Below are 13,000 nucleotides of genomic sequence, written 5' to 3' on the forward strand. Positions count from 1 at the left end.
AACTGCGGAGCCACTTCTCCAGCCTCCATAAGTCACATAGTTTAGAGGCTCTATCGTGGCTATTCTCTAGTTAGCATGTGGAACCTTAGTTTCTTTTGAGAAATTGGCCCATGGGTAGTTCCAGTTTATCAATAGACTTTTTGTTGTTTTTTGAGACAGCGTTTCTCTATGTAGCCTTGGCTGTCTTAGAACTCATTATGTAGACCAGGTTGACCTCAAACTCACAGAGGTCTACCTGCCTCTACCTCCCCAGTGCTGGGATTAAAGATGTGCACCACCACTGCCTGGCTCTGTCAATAGATTTTTAATGAGTACTACCTTCTGAGAAAATAAAGTAAGCTAAGACATTATTCTAAGCTTCAAAGAGCACATAATCTTGTAGGAGAAAGCAGATGTGCACTTGAAAAATGACAGAAGCATTTAAAATATGCTGGGGGTAAACTTGGTCTGTAGATACAGTTGAGTATTTGGGTAGTATTTATAAGTGATATGATACATATCTGCAATTGAGCTCACATTGTGGCTTAATTAATTTCTTTCTAAGCATATCCTGTATGCTGAACATATGCTTAGCTTTAAGTGCATAAGTATGTGTTTAAAATGTATTTAAATTTTTTTGGAAGTTTTATTTGCATATTTAAAAATAACACTCAAGCTGAATATGGTAGCACATACCTAGAATCTCAGCAGTTGGGAGGCTAGGGAGGGAGGACCACAAGTTCAGCTCAAGCCTGGACTGCATAGCAAATTCCAGGCCTGGCTGAACTACATAGCAAGATCCCGTTCATAAAATTATAAAGAAGAAAGTGAAAATCACCTTCCAGAGAGAGAGATAATTATTTATGTTTGAGACTATTGCCTCTTGATTTGTCATTTTAGTGTATACATACATAATTTAATTTATAGATACAGGGGCTCAGAGTGAAGAGCAGGTCTTGCTCTTCCAGAAGAGCCCTGAGTTTGGTTCCTAGCACCCATGTCAGGTAGCTTGCAACTGCCTGTAACTCTATCTCCCTGTGATTAAATGTCCTCTTCTGGCCTCTGTGGGTGTACATACACACTGATACATACACATAAATAAAAACAAGTATTAGAAAAATTAATAATAGGCACAAATGCATATTGTACACTTAAACTATTTTTGTAGCCGATCCATTTCATTTACTATATAAAACACACTTAAGCAACTGTCTTAGTCACTGTTCTGTTGCTGTAAAGAGACATTATGACATTATAACCAAGCCAACTTATAAGAGAAAGCATTTAATTGGGGCTTGCTTACAGTTTCAGAGGGTTTCTACATTTTCATCATGGTGAGGAGTGTGGCAAGCAGGTAGGTATGGTGCTGGAGCAGTAGCTGAGAGTTCTACATTCTGATCTGCAGGCAGGAGGCAGAGAGAGAGGGAGACTGGACCTGTTATAGGCTTATGAAACCCTAGAGCCCACCCCCAGTGACACACCTTCCTCAACAAGACCACACCTCCTAATCATTCCTAAACAGTCTACCAACTGGGCACCAAATGTCCAGATATATGAGCCAATGGGAGCTGGTCTCATTAAAATCACCACAGCAACTATTTGGGTCTTTTTATAAGCAAATTTGTCAAACTCTAGGAATGATTATAACCAGCTTGTACTTACTTCTGTCAACTTTCTCCTGCTTATTTTAGTTATTATACTGAAAATCTTTGTATTTTCTCTTGAAGCATGTGTTCAGATTGTGTGAAAGTGTCAGATTTAGTTCATCTGTCTTTACCAGGATTTGAATAATTTATGTGGTAAGTGCAATAAATGAGAAGCCTCGAGCAATATATTGCTAGGACTGTTCCTAGCTCTTTCATTTATTCAACTAGCATTTACTCATGGTATTAGAAGTTTTGTAGAATGAATGCCTGATGATTGTACCTAGTCCTTTTGTACTACTTGGTGAAAATTTTAGCATATAGCATTATTTCTTGAGTCTGTTTGGAACAGTCTCATAAAAATGGACAAAGTATATGAATTTACAATTTGAATTTTCTTTACACTAACACCAGGAACCACAGTTGGTCTTTAGAGCAGATGGACAAACTTCAGCCCAATCCATGACTTTAGACTTGTTAGTTATTGGAATTTTACAACCAACCCTTTCTACAGTTAACTTCTCAGACATTGCCTGCTTCATGGATGACTTTGCAGCTTCTAACATTTGGTCTTCAACTTGAGTTTGACCCTAGAAATGGGAATAAGGCAATGGTCAAACCACCATTTGCCAATCAGACTTCTTGTTTCTTGCCAGTTAATCATCTTCAAATTTTGTTAAATCATTTTTTCTGCCCAAAATGTAAGCAGTACACATTTACAAAGCTTGTTTCCCATCTAATTCCATTGGGAGGCATTTGGGGACCCATCAGCCATTGCAAAAAGTACAGTCAGTATCAGAGCCCTATCCAGTGGTACATCAGGAATGTGTAACTCTTCAGTGCCACAAAGCCAGATGAATTTGAAGTATTCTTATTTCCAAGCCACTATTCAGCAGCAGCCTTGATTTTCACAACTTAATATGGAAGGATCACAGGAGAATGTTCACTGAGATTGTATTCTGCAATGATCTGAAGCTCTTTCAAGGCAGAAGCAGCCAAAGGGTGGTTCTGAAAGTGTGATTTGGTCCTGGGAATGGCCATCTTACCCTATTCAAAACATTTATTCAGGACCACCTATAGAAGCACCACTTTCCCCACTGAAGGTTCCTGAACAGCTGCCCTGTGTGATACATCCCCAGGAACAAAATTACTTTCTTAGCACAGCTAACCTACACAGGCTTTCAACACAGCCTGTTTTATTCACTGCCAGCCTTGAGAATCTACTTTCTATTGTACAACTATTAGGGTCACGGTATGTTCCATGTAAGCTTCTTATCCAATTATATATGAGGCTGTGGATGCCATTCTCATTCAAAACCACCCTAGTGTATATGTGTGTGTTCCTAAATACATTAATACAACATGCTCAGTCCATATGATGTTGCATGTATGCATATGTTTTCAGGGTTGACCATTGGTATTAGGAAAACTCATCTTGAGTGAAAAGTGTTTCGCCCATTCTCAGCATTCTGTAATTGCCTGTGGTTCTTTGTCCAGCATTAAAGCCTCATGAGCTTTTTTTCCCTGTCCATTTTGGCATGTCTGTTGTTGTCCTGGTTCAGCTCATGTTTAGGCAGTCATATTAGTGAGACTTTATGAATGTAGCTTCTGGCATTCCTAGGAGGCACAATCTCATAGCAAACTCCCTGATCCTCTGGCTGTTACAGTCTCTCTGCCCCTCTTCCACTATGACTCCCAAGCCTATGTATGGCAGTTGTATTGTAGATATATTATTGTGACTGGGCTCCACAACTCTGCATTTTGATTGGTAGTTGACTAAGTTTCCAGTACCAGCCATGATTTTCCTCTGGCTGAGTAGACCTTAAGTACAATTAGAGAACTGTTGCTTATCACCAAATACGCATGTTACTACTGCACCCTTAAGAATACCATGTCTTGCTGGTTTTTGTAGTTCATAGGTGTTATAGCCAAGTAGAACTGTTGGTTGTTTCCCTCTGTTAGAAGCTTGCATGGTGCCTCTACTATGAAGGCTAGTCCTCAGGAAGGAGACTTGCATATTAGTTCCAACCCAGGGGCCTCTGGTCCCTGTGTCTGAGGTGCCTAGTATTTTCAGCAATACACCTCTGGGGTAGCCAAGGGCAACAGCGATAGCCTGTAATGTTTTAGGGGTCTCTTGGACAACTCTGACCAACAGCTCAAAAGAGGGCTTCTCATATCTAGTGTTGGGGTTTTTATGAGATAGTTTATGGCTCTTGCAAGGGAGCATGATGCAAGGGTTCAGATGAGAAAATTATATTTGAACTATATATGTGTATGTATACACACACTTACAGGTATATAACTATTTTTAGGTAGATAGTGATAGTATAATTCCTAATGACTTTTTCAGACATCCTTACTGTTATTTATCTTCCTTCCCATATTTATCTCCATCCTATTAACTAATTAAAGAACTGCCCCCCCCTCCATTTTCCCATTTCCAACCCTTCAGATCACTTGTATCCTATTACTCCCTTCTCTTATTGCTCATAACCTGCCCCACACACACACACAAGGCACCCTATTTACTTTCCTGGTTTCTACAGTTAACTCCAGGTTGTATTCTCACATCTAAGGGTTTGGAGCTGGGAACCACAAATGAGCGTACATGAGATGTTGGTCTTTTTGGGTCTGAGTTGCCTTACTCTTTTCTAGTTCCATCCATTTACTTTCAAACCCATGATTTTATCTTTCTTTACAGCCAAATAGTGTTCCATAGTGTATATGCATCACATTTTCATTATCCCTTCATCAGGTGAAGAACATTTAGGTTGTTAACATTTTCTAGCTATTGTCAATAGAGCATCAATGAACATGGCTGAGTCCTTTGGGCAGATGCTAAGGAGTAGATAGCTGGATCATATAGTAAATTTATTTTTAGCTTTTTGAGGATTCTCCACATTGATTAGCAGAGTGATTGGACCAGTTTACAATTCTATCAACAGTGAACAAGTGTTCACTTGTCCCCACATCCTCTCCAACGTTTGTTGTTGGTCGTTTTGTTGACCTTTGCCATTCTAACTGGAATAAGATGAAATCTCAAAGTTGTTTTGATTTGCATTTCTCTAATTGCTAGAAGCATTTTTAAAGATATTTCTTACCCATTTTTGTTTCTTCTTTTGAGAATTCTGTTCAGATTCCAAGCCCATTCTTTGAATGGGTCAGTTTTTCTTTTTTGCTCTTTTTTATGGTGCTGGGGATTGAACACAGGACCTTACATATAGTAGATGAGTGCTCTATTACGGAGGTACCTCTCCAGCACCCCTCATGTAATAAAAGCATTGCTTTTATTTCAATCATATCAGTCATAGGAGTCTTATTATCATTCTCATTTTATAAATAATGAAGGTAATGATCAGAGAGGTTAAATATCATTCCCTGTAGCCTGCATTTAAACCCAGACTACCTGGCTTCAGAGACTGTGAACACAATCATACTACACAGCCCTTTTGTTAGATAGTTACCCTCCCTTGCCAGAATCAGAATGTTAGTAAAGTTAACTCATGTAATTGATTTAATTAGTTAAAGGAAAGAATGGAGAATCTGGGTTTTGGTTGTTTTGTTGTTGTGTTTCTCTTCTGCTCTGCTTTAGAGGTATCTAGAAGTCTGAATTAATTATTGAGTTAATAAAATGCTTTGCAGGCCATTTGTAAAGGGTTTGTTGTGCTATTAAGAGTTATTTTTGATAACTTGGGAGGCAGAGGCAGGTGGATCTTTGTGAGTTCGAGGCCAGCCTGGTCTACAGAGCGAGATCCAGGAAAAGGCGCAAAGCTACACAGAGAAACCCTGTCTCAAAAAACCACAAAAAAAAAAAAGAGTTATTTTCGGCCAGGTGGTGGCGCACGCCTTTAATCCCAGCACTCGGGAGGCGGAGCCAGGCAGATCTCTGTGAGTTCGAGGCCAGCCTGGGCTACCAAGTGAGTTCCAGGAAAGGCGCAAAGCTACATAGAGAAACCCTGTCTTGAAAAACAAAAAAACAAAACAAAAAAAGTTATTTTCTAGTGATGATGTATTTCTATTCCTAACAGCTGCTATCTCAGATATTATATGTTTTATAAAATTCCCTGTTCATTGAGGACATAAATGATAATGAATTCCAGTGTGTACACACTGAGCCCAAACAAGAACAGGCAATACTTTATCTTTCCAATAGTAGTTTCTTTACATAGGACATACTGTTCCAGGATTGAATTATTGGAAATAAATGGGTTCATAAAGCATTTTGAATCAGAATATATCTCTGTGGGCAGATTTCATGTATTTTATATTTCTCTTCCATAATTTAAATATTAACCAGCAATTTATTTCAAAAATTTCAGAGATACAAAATAGCTGAAAATATTATATTAGCACCCTGATATCTACCACTTAAAATTTATCATTATTTTTGTTATATGTGCTCTATTACAAACATACTACTTTGATAATCAGATTGAGTTTGAAGTCTGTAGGTTGCCTACTTGATACAGAATATTACTTCTTTGTTTTATTGCCATCTTATTTTTCTGATGTATTTCAAAGTTAAAATAATATAAATATTATAAAAATAATAATATAATATAAAATATTTATAATTATAAATAATTATAAATAATATAACAATAAATAATAACTAAATAAATAATAAAAATAATAATAAAAATAATTATAAAATATAATATAATATAAAAAATATAAATAATATATATATAGTTTTCATAATACTGCAGCACAAGAATCCTTAACTAGGACTCAGTATTTTTGTTTAAATTTATATACATTAAAAGGCACATATCGGCCGGGCGGTTGTGGCACACGCCTTTAATCCCAGCACTCGGGATGCAGAGGCAGGCAGATCTCTGTGAGTTTGAGGCCAGCCTGGTCTCCAAAACGAGTTCCAGGAAAGGCACAAAGCTACACAGAGAAACCCTGTCTTGAAAAACCAAAAAAAAAGGTACATGTCATAATTCAGTAAGTTTTGACAAATGCTAAGCAACCAAAAAGCCTATATTCAACCAAAGCCATTGTCAGGATGGATATAGTTCACATATTGATAAACTTTCTGTAAAAATCTAGACAATGATTTAGGGTTTGTATGCTATACAATCTCTGCTGCAACTACTGAGCTGTGCCATTATATGCATGAAAGCAATCATAAGTAAATTGTAAGCAAACAGACATGGCTCTGTTCCAATAAAACTTAGTTTGCAAAAACAGATGTTTCACCAGATTTGTTCTATAGGTCACAGCTTGCCTGCCAATATAATTCTACATCTATTACATCTGAAAATTCCCTCATGCCTCTTCTTTGTAAGTCCTCTACATACCATACTAATATTAACTACCATTAATTTTTTTAAACCATAGATGAGTCTAGTCTGTTTTAGACTTTCATATAAGTGAGATCATACAATATATACTTGGGTAAGGCTTCTCTTATTGAACATGTTTTTGATATTGAGCCATTTTTATATAAAAGTAGCTCAATGTTTTACTGTAGAATAAGTCTAGTTATGAATATACTAAATGTGTTGATCCATCGACTATTTTTTAACACTTGAATGCTTTCTGAAGTTTTTGGCTAGTATGAATAAAACTGCTCTGAAAATTCTTATATAAACCTTTTTGTGAGCATATTTTTATTTGTTATGGATAACAGCTAGGGATATGCTTCATTGGGACATAGAGTAAGTGATTATGCTATTTTATTGTACGTTTAACAAAATCTGCCAAGTATGATAGATAGCACATGCCTTTAAACACAGCACTCTGGAGACAGGAACAGGTAGATAGAGCTCTGTGAGTTTGAGGCCAGTGTGGTCTACTTAACAAATTCCAGACCAGATAAGGCTGTATAGTAAGACCCTGTTGAAAGAAAAAAAGGGGCGGGGAGAGGGAGGGAGGGAGATGGGAGAGAGAGGGGCGGGGATGGAAAGAGGAGAAGATATGAGAAAGAAGAGAGATGGAAGGAGGGAGGGATGAAGGGAAGGAAAGAAAAGAAGAAATGAACATATTCCAAATTGCCTCCACTATTTTACACTAGCATCAGCAATGTATTGAGAGTTCCTCACACTAACCAACATGTGGTGTCTTAAAAAATATTTTTGCCAGCCTGGTCTGCAAGGCAGTTCCAGGACAACCAGGACTGTTACACAGAGAAACCCTCTCTCAAAAACTAAATAATAAGAATAAGAATAATAAGAATAGAAATAATACTTTTCTTTATGTATATGTTTTAAAATAAAGGAAATAAATGACAGCAATGAGGCAAGAGATGAGGAACGGAAAATTAGGAATAGCTAGACACTATAAGAGATTTCTCTTACCCATGGAGCAGAATAATGCTATTTGTATTGAGCCTGATTACTTGTAGCATATGTTGTAAATCCCAGGGCAAGCATTAAGTAAAACTTCCAAAGTATATTTGATATGTTAAGAAAGAGGAAAAATGTAATGATATAAAATTAATAAATAATGAACTATAGAAATGATCCCTGAAAGAGAGCTCCAGGAATCCAATCGGCAAGAAAGAGGAGAGATTGTATGAGTGAGAATTGTTGAGACCAAGATTGAAAAAAGCACAGGGACAAATAGCCAAACTAGTGGAAATACATGAACTATGAACCAATAGCTGAGGAGCCCCCAAGTGGATCAGGCCCTCTGGATAGGTGAGACAGTTGATTAGCTTGATCTGTTTGGGAGGCATCTAGACAGTGGGACTATGACCTGTCCTCAGTGCATGAGCTGGCTGTTTGGAACCTGGGGCTTATGCAGGGTCGCTTTGCTCAGCCTGCGAGGAGGGGACTGGACCTGCCTGGACTGAATCTACCAGTTTGAACTCAATCCTCGGGGGAGTCTTTGCCCTGGAGGAGATGGGAATGGGGGGGTGGGCTGGGGGAAAGGGGGCGGGAGGAGGGAGGACAGGGAAATCTGTGGCTGATATGTAAAATTACATCAAATTATAAAATAAAAAAATTCTCAAATAAAAAAAAGAGTCTTAAATTTGTTACATAGCTGAGACTGGCTTTGAATTTGTGATTCTCCTGCCTCAACTTACCAAGTTCTGGGATTACAGGCATGTGCCACTATGTCTAGTTTGGTGTTTCTAGTTTTAATGACTCTGGTGGATGTTAATGAGTCTCATTGTGGTTTTAAAAATATTTCTTGGAAATTTTGTGTATGTGTGTGCATGTGCAAGTATGTGCAAACGACCTTAGAGGGCAGAGGCATCAAATCCCCTGGAGCTGGAGTCACTAGTGTTTATAAGCTGCCTGATGTGTGTGCTGGTAACTGAAACTCAACAGGAGCAGTATGTGCTCTTAAAAACGGAACCATCTCTCCAGCCCTTCATTGTCCTTTTGTTTTCCATATGCTGTGATCCTGAGCACCTTTTCATGTATTTGTCATTCTCTACTTTTTTTGTTAAGCCTTTTGTTCATTTGTCCATTTTATTTTGCTATTGTCTTTTTATTGACTTATAGGAGTTATTTATATATTCATCATGATACCAGTCCTTTCTCAGATACATGCTTTACAATATATTCTCCAATCTGTGGTTTGCCCATTCTCAGTTATGAGACAAAGTATTTAATTTGAGGAATCTAATTGATGAAAACTAATTGTTGTGATTATTGCTTTATATGACCTAAGAAATCGTTGTACCTATGTTCCAAAGGTACTCTGTAATGTTTTATGAGGTTTTTTTTTGGGGGGGGGTGTCTTATGTTAATGTCTGTGTACATTTTAAATCCATTTTTATGATGTGAAGATGAATGTTCACTTTTTGATATCCCATTATTTCAGCATGATTTATTGAAAACACATTGACATGTCCACATACTTAACAAAACCATTTGATTATGGCCCTCTTTTGTAGGTATGAAAAGCAGTCTCCATGTGGTTTTGATTTGTATATCTTTGAAGACCACTGGTCGTGAACACATTTTCATATAATTTTAGGGCCTTTTTATATATTAACTTCTTCAGAGGAATACCTACTGAAATGTTTTGCCCATCTTTTAATTTTTTCAATTATATGATTTAATTGTAAGAATTATTTATATAGTTTTAATACTAGACTTTTGACATGTATTACTTAGAGTTTTCCCAGTTTGCATGTATTTTGTCTTTATTGATGATGTCTTTTGTGACATAATTCAGTTTGATTGCTTTCTGCATCCCATGTCATACCTAAGAAGCTATTGCCTAATTCAAAATTATGAATATTTCCCCCTAAATTTTCTTTAGGAGCTTTGAATTTTGGTTCTTAAATGCAGGTCTTTGATCTACTCTGTTCGGTTTCATTCTCTTCACGTGCGTATTCAGTTGTCCAAGGACCATTTACTCAGACTATTTTGGCAGTAGCGTACTGGCCCTAGCCATGCTGTTTCATAAGCCTGCTTGCTTTCTGAAGTCTTCAAAAATTATAATTTCTTCTTTCCTTTTTCTTTTTCAAGACATCGTTTCTTTGTCAGTCCTTTTAAAATTGTTCATTTATTATTCATTTATTTATTATGATAGTAGGGATTCACTCTAGGGCTACATACACATGATAGGCTAGCACTTTATTACTGAACTACATCCCAGCCTTAACTTATAAAAATGTTTTAAGTCTTTTGAGTGTGGGCAGGCATGTACCATGATGTACATGTGAAATTCAGAGGACACTCAGATTTTGATCTTCACCTGATGGTTCTTTTCTGTTGTTCACTGCTATGTAAGTCATGCTAGCTGGCCTGGGAGTTTCTGGAGATTCTCCTGTTTATACCTACTATCTTGCCATAGAAGCACTGGGATTACATCACACTCTGCTGTAACACCCAGCTTTATGTGGGTGCTACGGATTTGAACTCAGTTCCTCATACTTGTGTGGCAAACATTCTCAGTCCCATATTATTTTTTGAGACTGGGGTGTAATCGGAGGGGAATTTCTGTTCTGACAGCAACTCCCAAATACCCAGCAACTGCTTCTCAAATTATCATACAGAGGCTTATATTAATTATAAATGTTTGGCAAATGGCTCAGGCTTATTATTAACTAGCTCTTACATTTAAATTAACTCGTTCCTATTAATCTATTTATTGCCACATGGTGCATGGCTTACCAGTCCTCCAGCATCCTGCTTCTTGGGCAGCTCATGGCTTCTGTGTCAGCCCCACCCCTTTTCCTCTGAGTCCTAGTTTGATTCCTCCACCTAGCCTTATCCTGTCTTGCCATAGGCCAAAGCAATTTTATTATCATACATATTCACAGCATCATACAGAAGGACCATCCCATAGCATCCCATAGCATTGAGGTTCACTAAGTTGCCCAGACTAGCTTTGAACTCATTCTTTAAGTGAATCAGGTTTTGAACTTGTGATTCTCCTGCCTTCACTTCCTGAATAGCTAAAATTAAAAGCCTATGCCACCATACCTAGCTTTTATTTTATTTTGAGATAGAATTTCACTTGGTTTCTCAGACTGGCCTTAATTTCTTGATCTTCTGCTTCCATTTCACAAGAAGTTGTATTACATGGAACGTGCCCAATGGAAATAATTTTCTTAATTACCATTTGAAACTGTATATTGCTGACATATACAGAGACAACTGGTTATTCTTACATCACTATTGCAGGCAGTTGTGAGCTGCATAGTGTGGGTTCTGGAAATTGAACTCAGGTCTTCTGGAAGAGCAGTAAATGCTCTATCACTGAACCACCTCTCTAGTCCACTAATGATTATTTTAAATAGGGTCTCACACTGTAATCCTGGCTAGTCTGGAGTTCACTAACTTGCCCAAACCACATTCAAACTTCTACCAGTCATTGTACCTCAGCTTCCTGAGAGCTAGGATTATAGACGTAAGCCACCATACTTGGCAGTTGGCTTCAAATATTGAAATAGCTTTGTATTTTTGGCATAAACTTACTTGGACATAGTATGGCATTTTCAATAAATTACTGGATTTAATTTACTAATATTTTGTTGAGAATTTTTGAATCTTAAGTTGAGAGATAGCAGTTCTGTTCTGCTACATCCTTATTAATTTTCTTTCTTCCTTCCTTCCTTCCTTCCTTCCTTCCTTTCTTTCTTTCTTTCTTTCTTTCTTTCTTTCTTTCTTTCTTTTGTTTTTGTTTTTTTTGTTTGTTTGTTTTTTTTGAGACAGGATTTCTCTGTGTAGCTTTGGTGCCTGTCCTGGATCTCTCTGTAGACCAGGCTGGCCTTCAACTTACAGAGACCCGTCTGGCTCTGCCTCTCAAGTGCTAGGATTAAAGGCATGTGCCACTGCCACACAGTTTAATTTTCTATCTAGAGGGTCTATTAATTGCTGAGAAAAAGTGTTGAAATACTCAAGTAAAGTAAATTCATGTATTTCTTCTTATAAACCAGTTATTTATTTAATTTGGTTTTTTTTTTTTTTTTTTTTTTTTTTTTTTTTGGTTTTTCGAGACAGGGTTTCTCTGTGTAGCTTTGCGCCTTTTCCTGGAACTCACTTGGTAGCCCAGGCTGGCCTCGAACTCACAGAGATCCACCTGGCTCTGCCTCCCGAGTGCTGGGATTAAAGGCGTGCGCCACCACCGCCCGGCTTTAATTTGGTTTTCTTAAGACAGGGTTTCTGTGTAGCCCTGGCTGTCTTGGCACTTAACTCTGTAGACTAGGCTGGCCTCAAACTCATTGGTCCACCTGCCTCTGCTTGATTAAATCCCGAGTGCTGGGATTAAAGGTGTGCACCACCACTGCCTGGCTTTTTTTTTTTTTTTTAAGGAAGAAAACAGATTTATTGAAAACATTTTAAGGCCATTAAGATGGACAGTAACAAAAATACCACAGCAGCCTTTCAATCTATTTTGAAGCTTTATTGTTTGGTAGATCCACAAAATTGTGGATCACTCTTTTTATCTGTGTCCCCTTTCACGCCAAGCAATTTTCTTTCTTTGAAGTGTAGATATTCACTTTCTTTTGATAATATCAGCATGATGCACTTTTCCTCATCCTTTCAACTTATCTGTCTTGTTTTTTGAAGTAAAATGAAAAAAATAGAAAACATGTAGTTTGTTTTTCAGTCTATGTTCTTTAAATCTATTCTGCCATGTTCTATTAATTTATATGTTTAGACTATTAGCATTTTAATTATTTATATGTTGGTTCTTGCATTTCAAGTATTTGATTTTTCTTTTATTCTGTTTCTCTTTTCTGTCCGCCTGTGGATTACTTATACAAGGACTTTAAAAGTTGTTTTATTTATACTGTTTTGAGTATAATTATGCCTTATAATTGGGTTTCTTATGGATTGCTGTAATACTGATTTTATATATATGTATATGTGCATATATGTAATCTTTTTTCTGTTATTTTTGAGATTGTATTTTAATTACATTTCTCCCTTCCCTTTTCTTCCTCTAAATTCTCACATCTA

General features: G+C 37.2%; 1 protein-coding gene across 1 annotated transcript in view; it reads left to right on the plus strand.

Annotated features, from left to right (window-relative positions):
* Nucleotides 1–13,000, plus strand: part of Wnk3 (WNK lysine deficient protein kinase 3) — a 123,624-nt gene that overhangs the window by 66,989 nt on the left and 43,635 nt on the right. The gene's annotated exons all lie outside the window — the stretch shown is intronic.

The sequence above is a fragment of the Peromyscus leucopus genome, chromosome X (genome assembly GCF_004664715.2).
Source record: "Peromyscus leucopus breed LL Stock chromosome X, UCI_PerLeu_2.1, whole genome shotgun sequence".
In the NCBI taxonomy this organism is placed as follows: domain Eukaryota; kingdom Metazoa; phylum Chordata; class Mammalia; order Rodentia; family Cricetidae; genus Peromyscus; species Peromyscus leucopus.